General features: G+C 35.7%; 1 pseudogene; it reads left to right on the top strand.

Annotated features, from left to right (window-relative positions):
• Positions 1–7,789: 7,789 nt before the first annotated feature.
• Positions 7,790–8,122, top strand: LOC118624644 (annotated as a pseudogene).
• Positions 8,123–9,529: the final 1,407 nt, after the last annotated feature.

Here is a 9,529-nt window from a genome sequence, read left to right as displayed (position 1 = left end):
GAAAATTGGACAGCTACATGCAAAAAAATGAAACTAGACCTTCAACTTACACCATACACAAAAATAAACTCAAAATGGATAAAAGACTTAAATGTGACCCGGGAATCCATAAAAATTCTAGAAGAAAATGTAGGCAACAAAATTTCGAACACCAGATGGAGCAGAATTTTCACTGATACATCACCTAAGGCAACAGAAACAAAGAAAAAAATGAACACATGGGACTACATCAAACTAAAAAGCTTCTGCACAGCAAAAGAAACAATCATCAAAATGGAAAGGCAACCCACTGTATGGGAGAACATCATTGCCAATGATGTATCAGATAAGGGGTTAATTTCCAATATATATAGAGTGCTCATACAACTCCACAAAAGGAAGACAAAGAACCCAATTAAAAAATGGGCAGAGGAGCTGAATAGACACCTCTCCAAACAGGACATACAAATGGCCAAGAGACATATGAAGAAATGCTCAACATCACTAATCATCAGAGAGATGCAAATTAAAACAACAATGAGGTATCACCTCACACCTGTCAGAATGACCGCCATCAACAAATTATCAAACAACAAGTGTTGGCGAGGGTGTGGAGAATAGGGGACTCTAGTGCACTGCTGGTGGGAATGCAGACTGGTGCAGCCACTATGAAAAACAATATGGTGTTACCTCAAAAAATTAAAAATTGAACTGCCGTTTGACCCAGTAATCCCGCTTCTAGGAATATACCCTAAGAAGCCTGAAACACCAATCGGGAAGAATATATGTACCCCCATGTTCACAGCAGCACTATTTATAATAGCTAAGATCTGGAAACAGCCCAAGTGTCTATCAGTAGACGAATGGATAAAAAAGCAGTGGTACATATACACAATGGAGTACTATGCAGCGGTAAGAAAGATCTCTTATCCTTTGAGACGACATGGAGGGACCTGGAGAGTATTATCCTAAGTGAAATAAGCCAAGCAGAAAAAGACAAATGCCACATGATCTCACTTATATACGAAATATAATGAACATAACAGTCTGAGGAATACAGTAGACCCAGAGACATGGAAGTAGGGCACAGACCGACACCCCTCAGAAGAGGGGGTGGGGGGTTGGGAAGAGATAAACCACAGAACTTATATGCATGTATGCATGACCAATGGACATGGACAACTAAGCCGGGGACGGGGCGGGGTGGGGTGTGGAGGGGGGTGCCAATGGGGTAAAAAAGGTAAAATATCTGTAAGAAAAAAATAAATAAAAAATTAAAAAAAAATAAAAATGAAATAAAATCTGTTAGTAAAAAATAAAAATAAAAATAAATAAAATAAAATCATTGTTTTATATTTTTGTCAAGTTTTTTAGTTGTTTCAGGTGAAAAAGTAAATCTGATCTCTCATTTCATTATCATCATAAGCAGAAATTTGAAACACACTATTTTTAATAAACAGGATTTATGCAATTTAAATATCTGTTATTACATATAAGAAATAAAAGTAACAGCTTTTACCTAAAATAACTGACAATCACTAATCCGTAAAATTAGATTTTAACCAAAAAAATTAAGGATAATGACTTGCAATTTCTTCAAAAACTGAAATCGTGAACCAAAGAAGCATATTTTATGATACCGCTCTTTTTAATTCCATAAAAATATTTTCTTTCTTCAATATTTTATTATCAATGAACCAATGAATTGGGTAATAATTATTCATTTCATTTGGTGGAGAATTGTGTGTGTGTGATTTTGAAAATCTTGTAAGTTAAATATTTCCTCTAGGTATAAAACTTCTTCCTGGTCTCCAAGATGTGGGTTTAGTTGCTTTCCTAATGTGTATCTTCAATGTTTGGTTTAAGCATTTGAAGAGTTAGCTGATGAAAATTACCAAAAGAACTGTCATATTCTCGTTGCCTGGTAACAGGCATTGGTAGGACAGAAAGTATAGGCTCTGTCTCTTCAGATATCCTACTTTGGAGAGAAAAAGCTCCCTAGCAAGCAAAATATATATATGTTATTGAGGGAACATAATATAATATACATCAGTGCAGTGCTTTTTGTGCATAAATTCTATAAATTATGAATAACTGTTGTGTCTATGTGTATTTAGAGACAGGAAAATTGAAGATACATTGTCCTTGAGGAACTTCCAGTCTAACATAAAGCTCATGAAATTCTGCAATAGCATCCTAGAAAAGATGGTTTCATTTTGTGTTTATAGTTGTCATTTAAAATGGGTTCTTAAGATTTCCATATTTGTTAAAAAATAAATTATTTACAAATATCCCCACCCTCAAAACAAAAGTGTCTGGATATATATTAGGCAGAACAAAAGAACGCTGAAAACCTCTGGTGATTCAATTTATAAGACTACGGAGGCTAAATTTTTCCAAATTTTGGTTTCAAACACTTATCCTTTGTTAATTGAAGCCCTCTCCATTCACTCTGCACAGATATAGTATATATATCTATATATATATATATATATATCTATATCTATATATATATATATATAGATATATAGATATATATCCATAACAAAAGTTATACTGAGTCATTCAGACAGCCTCATTTTACCACAACGGATTGAATTAATAATTTTGAATCTCAGGACACCAGAGAGCTTTTCTCATGATTTCAAGATCCTCATAAACATTCACCTCCTTAACACCTGTACTTGGATGTCTCAAAGTCCAACCAACATAGTCTGAGTCAAATACATTGTATGATCCTTAAATTTAACTCTATCAAATGATAAGCAGTTCCATTCATCCTGTTCTAAATATCAGTTAACCGAATCATTTTTAACTCTACTCTGTTCTTCAACCTCCAAATATAATTTATACCACCAAGTCATCAAATTGACGTTAGCAACATCTGCTCTCTCTTCATCTCCACTAGCTCATGTTACCTTAGTTTATGTTATTACAATCCCTGTTTCCTCAACTAGCATGTTCTTCATCTCCTCCAATTTGTTCTCCACACCTTCGTCAGAGCAATCTTTTCAAAACGAAACCTAATCAACTGCTGCAGCCCCACACACATCATATGATTAAAACAATTCAGCTTCTGTTCATCTTAGCATAAAAAACAAATACTTGCCATGGCCCACAAAGCCCTGTTAAATGCTGCTTTTAACATTCTATTCTTTGTCTTATGCTGAAACCACACTGAACTTCCCTTAATTTCTCAAACTGATCTCCTTTCATATACCTTTAAATGTGCTCTTCCTTCTGCCCATCACCTTCTTTACCAATAACTAATCTCCCCTCCATATAATTAATTTTAATTCCTACACATCCTCAGACCTCAGTTCAATGATCATTTCTTTAAGAAAGCACTCCTTTCTCCCCTAAATTAGTCTAAGCCTTGATATTATGTTGTTGTTTTACACAGCAGCTTGTACTTTTTCTTCACTGTACTTATAACAGTTGTGAATTTTATAATTACTTGTGTTACTATTTAGGGTCTCTAATCTTCAAATGAGCATGTAAGATCCAAGGGGAAAGGGATTATGCACACAGTGGAATGAAAGGCAACCCAGCAGCAACGTACATAGACCCGTTGACTGAGGACCAGAGGAATGAGGGGATATCACTGGATGCCTCTGCAGACATATGTGCTCTATGGAAGAAGATGGCCCACCACCAGCACTTAATGGCTCAGTACTACTGAGACTGCTCGCCTAGCTTAGACACAGTCATGAGGAATTGACAAGAGAGGCCTTACTGACTAAGACTGAGTTTTTGTAACCTAGTTGATTTATGGAAAAAGTAGGGAGAGATTTCTTGCAAACCTTAATTTATAAAGACTGACATTTACAGCTATTGTTCCTTATTATAAACAAAAATAAAAACAGCAACAATAGCATTTTCATTCATTCAAGATACAAAGAAAATATTTAGTAAGGTTTCAAATCTTATATATTTTTTCCTTTTACCCCTTTGTAAATCCCAGAGGAAAAGAGCAGGGAAATGACTCTTTAGTCATGAAAACTTACTAGAGTTGGCAAATGATGCTTTATCATCTTGTAATTGGAATTTCACGAATTCCTAGTTAAAGAAATGGCAAATGCAGACATTCAGCTCTGATTCGCTCTTATGCCATATAATGAGTTCCCTGCTGTATTTAGTTATGCAAATACTGTTATGGCAAAGTCTGTTGAAGATCATGGCTGTGTTTTCACAAATGTAGGCACAATATCTTTATCCTGACAAATGTCCTTAGGAAATTGCAATTTGCTCTTTGTTGCTGTTTCTGTTATTTGTGTTTAAAAAAATGTTAAAGGAAGGGTGTGGAAAAGGGAACCTTTTAAAATATCAATTTCACAGTAATTGTAGTACTTTAAGGCCAAAGAAAAAGCATGTAAATACATTCAGAATTGCTTCCAGATATAAATCTATTAGATACAGGTAAGAGTCATTGAGGTCATTTATTCTTCCTGTGACAGTTACAGAAGGACACTTAGTTTTTCCCAACTACCATTAGACTTTGCCTACCAAATTATAAGGAAAACTGTAGCTACCTTTTTAGGTCAGTTTTGATGACCAGTGTTTCAGGTATGGCTATTCTTAGCATTCATTAGTTTAAAAAATATTTATAGAACACTTATTCTATATCAGACATGGGCTGCATCCTAATAATACAATGGTGAGAATAAAGCTCAGAATAGAAAGGAAGGGTTATATAAAGGTAAAGTCGTATGGCTTACATATATGTTTTACTGGCTTAAAATTTTTATCTCCTACAAAGTAGATGTGTATTTGAGATAATAAGAAACCCCTTTGCTCTCTATGTCTGCAACATGAACTGATTAAAACTCTAGATTCAAGCCAAATTATCTTTAAGAAGCAGCTGAAATCTGTGGAAAACATGGTAGGTATACAAAGATGACAATAAACTAAAAATAACTGATGATTCCAGAGATCTCAATAGACTGATGTGACATTGACTTTAAAGGGGTACTACAGGGTTATCCATTCCCTCAAGCAAATGACCATGGCCTTAGTAGAGCTTGAGGGTTAGATTTAAATTCTGATTCCCAGGAGAACAGTTAAAAAGGAACAATAATAAAGGTAATTTTAAGGTGTTTATCTTGGACTTTAAATTTCTCTAAAAATATTGACATATGCTTAAAAAGGAATAAGTAATTAGGGTACCTGCTATTAGCTCTAAGGAAGGGTTATATAAAGGTAAAGTCGTATGTCATAACAGAGGAAAATCTTGACAATTACCAAATAGTCCCGATTCATATTGGCCAAAAATGCACTTTTGAGCTTGGATGAGGTTGGCTATTTTCTGTAGTGAAACAAGAAATAGCCCTGCCAAATCTAAAATAATAATGTTCTAATTTAGCATTTCAGAGTATAAAGGTACAAAATGGTCTTACTTTGGCTTTGCTTATCATGAAATGAAGTTGAAGATTACATATTAGACTATACTGGCAAAGAGAATTTCATGCTGAAGTTAAGAGAGGTTTGGGATATGTTTGGCAATTAGAAAGGGGATCAAGACTAAACCTATGGCAATCATAATACCATAAAAGTAAAGTTCCTTTTTGCATCCAGTTTCTTCTTTGCTAGATTTTGCATAGAAAGAAGTCAGGACAAGAATTTATGATGGAAAAGTGCCATAATCATTTACTGCCTTTAGACAAAGGGACTTGTTCAAACACACATACAACTACTTTCATTCAAGATATACCAGACGTTTAACTCAGCACAAGCTAAGTGTTCCCTGATGCTGAGATCTAGGGAAAGAGATGAGAAGAAAGGTATGAATAAAGCCTTTGGGGGAGAAATGAGAACTTATCTATTATCTATATGTATTTGTCAAAATGCAAGTTGCCCACCAAATTCCTTTCCTTCTTGATAGATATTTAACTGACCAGGTTATACTTCCAGACTCTCTTTTAGCTACTTCTAGTCACATAACTAAGTTTTCCCAGTAGCATGTGAGTGGAATGGCCTGTATAAATCTTCTTTACAGGCTTATTAGGAAATGGTCGCCTGGGAGTCTTTTTGAGTTCCTTTTTCCCTGAGCTAGAACACAGATGAACCCACAGCCCAGGTTTAGTCAGGATAGCAAGAGAATACAAAGGATGGTATGCAATAAGGAGAATGGCACCTGACCCTGTGGATCACCATTTGGAGCAGATCAACTTCATAACCCAAAAAAGCTAAAAATGTCTACCTCTGAGAAAAATTAACTTCTATCATTTTTAAGCTACTGCCTTCTGGAGAGGTATTTGTGTAAGCTCTTTTGTTTTTACCTAACTAACTCATTTATGTATCTGGTCTTTCACAGCCTAGAAAATAAACTACTCAGTCATGTGCTTTGTTCTGTCATGACTATTACAATTTTTAAAAGAGACTTAGGACATTTACTCTTGCACAGATGAAAATTTATGGTTTTGTTTTTACTGGTTTTTGCTGCTGTTGTTTGCAAGGGCAAAAAGATTTACTAGTATATTAGTTGTTATTATCTCTCCACTCCAAGTCTACCTTATTTTTTTTTATCCTCACATAGACCATTTTTCTATTTATCTTCAGATAGAGTGGGAGGGAGAGGGAGAGAGAAGAAGAAACATCAATGTGAGAGAGACACATCAACTGGTTGCCTCCCGCATGACCTGACCAGGACTGGGGATGAATCGCAACCAAAATACATGCCCTTGACTAGAATCGAACTCGAGATTCTTTGGTCCATGGGCCAACACACTAACTGCTAAACCAAACCAGCCAGGGCCCCAAGTCTACCTTTTTATACTGTGCTTCTTGCTGGCTCTCTGCAAGGCACATTTCTCTTTTGCCAGCTGGCTCCATAATAGAAGACCGGAAGGCCAGGGGAGGGGCCTGCCATTGGCCTTTCCTTTTTCTGTTTGGCTTTCTGTTATTGTTAGTGTCATTCTATGGCACCTGCTGTATTTAGTATTCAGTTTTTTCAATACTTGCAACTAAATTTACCACTTCCCAATCGAAGGGCTGGCACCTCTCTGCGGATCTCTGGTTCCAGCTCCACGGTACTCCTGTTAGCTCAGATACACCTGCACCAGCAAGGCAGTATCTCCTCTTCAGAGGTCTAAGTTCTAGAGACTCGCCTCTAAGCACGTATGTGCAGTATTAATAATTTCAAATAATTCCAATCCCTTACTTTTCCCCACAGATATAAGAAAAATTAACTAATTTTTGCAGCTGCGAGTTTCATAATATTTTAGTGCTCACTTTTTGCCTTGCAATTCTCTAATACTTGATTAACAATCCTTTTTATAAAATTATCTCTGTTTAAATAATGTGTGATTTCTGTCTCCTGATTATAGCCTATTTGATAAAACTAAGAAGATAATGAAGACATTATGCATTGTTGATCTTATATCATGTTTTTCCCTCTTAGTTCCTCTTCCCCTTGACCCTTCTTGCAATTCAATAATTTAATATAACCAATAATTATTGATTCAGAAAAGAGATTTTATAACAGAAATCAGAGATTAAATAATCAGCAATTATGGGACAATTAGAAATATATATATATATATAACATATTATGGAGAATACCTTATAAGTAATAGTTAATCTACTAGTCAAAACCAACCACGAGAGTAAAATGGGTCACTAATTCTAATAATAGTTCAGACAGTTAAGGTAAATGAGTGAAACACACAAGGTGTAAAGAAAACAAAAACAACAGAAGAATGGCAATAAATGACAACTGATATAAATCCTCAACATCAGGGAGCCAATAAAAATATGGAAGGAAAATAAGTAACCAGACAATGTCAATTCATCAAAGAACAGCAGGTCAAAAATGGCCGTGGTGGTGCCTGGGTCCTGGGTTTCTGGGCTGCTAGGTCAGATTTGGCCACAAGTGGCATGACCTATATACAGTGGTGCCCCTAGTGAGGAGGGCTCAGTTCGAATGTGGAAGGCCCTCATCTACTCTGTTGCATTCTCAGGGGTGGGAACGAGCATGCTGAATGTCTTTCTGAAGTTGCACCACAGAGAGCATGAGAGACTCAAGTTTGTCACCTACCCCCATCTCCATATCAGGTCCAAGCCCTTTCCCTGAAGAGATAATAATTATACTCTAATCCATAATCCTCATGTGAATCTACTTCCAACTGGCTATGAAGATGAATAAAGAGAACCTGGACCACTACCCTGTGGGGACCACAGCATTGGTTTATACCATTACTCTGCACACAGACCAGAAAAGTGTATGGGACCTTAAGATGACCTTCTTTCCTAATATCAAACAATGACTAGAGTATACTAATCTTCTATCTCTTTGCTTATAGCAGGAAATGGCTTAAATAAATAACTTAGATTAGTCATAAAAAAAACCCAGCAATTATCTGCATCTAGAAAATTATCACTATTTCAGAATAATAACCTATTGGTCCCCAAACTTTGAATATAGTCTTTTGCAAAAAAGCAAAAACTCTGCATTTTTAGCTGAACTCATCTTACTTGTAAATGTTGCCACTCATTCAACTTTTGGGAAAACATTCTGAGAACCAAACAAATCATGATTTGGGGCAAGACATTTTATACTCCTCCAAAACAGAGATCTTACCAAGCCCTAAGTATAGGTCAAAACAGAAATTCTTGGGAAACTTGAGTAAGTGTGTTTAGGTAGAACTTTAGGAAGAGTCAGAGAGCTTATTATAGGAAAGCAGAGTGGCTTATATACCCCCTGAAGGTACTCGAGTTACTTGCTCAGTAACAATTGACAAAGGATTTAAGAGAGAGTTCCACAATTATTTGAGACCCAATGAGATGGGAAAGAGGAGAATCATTAACTTAGAATCAGAAGGAAATTCAGAAAATTGAATAGACCTTGATATCATGAATGATAAATACCTCAGCTATAAACAACATGGGCAAAAAAATAAACACAGAACAGGAATGAAGACATATTATAGGATACCAGCTTTGATGATTGACAACACCAAGATCCAAAAGCCTTTGACTCATGACAGCTTGGTTACAAAAGTTCCCAGAAGATCTGATGCTACTCTGTGGAAGACAGGTTCTCTGAATTAACTGAGATTAAGTTTCTGCCACCTTGCAGAATGTTAATTGCTTAACATTTAATGGAGTTATAAAACAAAAGATAATTATAACATTTCATACCTCAGTTTGTCTTTGGAGATTCATGTCCGCTACAAACCGATTGAAAGTAAATCTTGATGTTCTAAATATGCAATGAAAAGAAAGGGTATATCCTTTTAGAAGATATTTTATACTGCTGACTTTAAAATTTATATCTCTAGCCCTAATTGAGTCTCCCCTGGGCTCCAGATTTTTATCTTATTTGACATCTTTACTTGTTTGTCAAATAACTAATCCTACATGACCAAGCAAACTCTTCATTCTGCCACCTCTCACAAATCTAATCCTCCCTCAGCACTTTTTTCCTCAGGACTGTGACCACCATATGTTAGTTACTCAAGTCAAAAACCAAGGAGATATCCTTTACTCTTTTTTTTTTTTTTTGGTCCCCATAATCCTCATCAATTCTATACAATGGTGATTACCGTAATTT

This window comes from Molossus molossus, unplaced genomic scaffold (assembly GCF_014108415.1).
Source record: "Molossus molossus isolate mMolMol1 unplaced genomic scaffold, mMolMol1.p scaffold_m16_p_10, whole genome shotgun sequence".
Classification (NCBI taxonomy): domain Eukaryota; kingdom Metazoa; phylum Chordata; class Mammalia; order Chiroptera; family Molossidae; genus Molossus; species Molossus molossus.
Note: the sequence above shows the minus strand (reverse complement) of the source record. Positions and strands in the feature narration are given on the sequence as shown.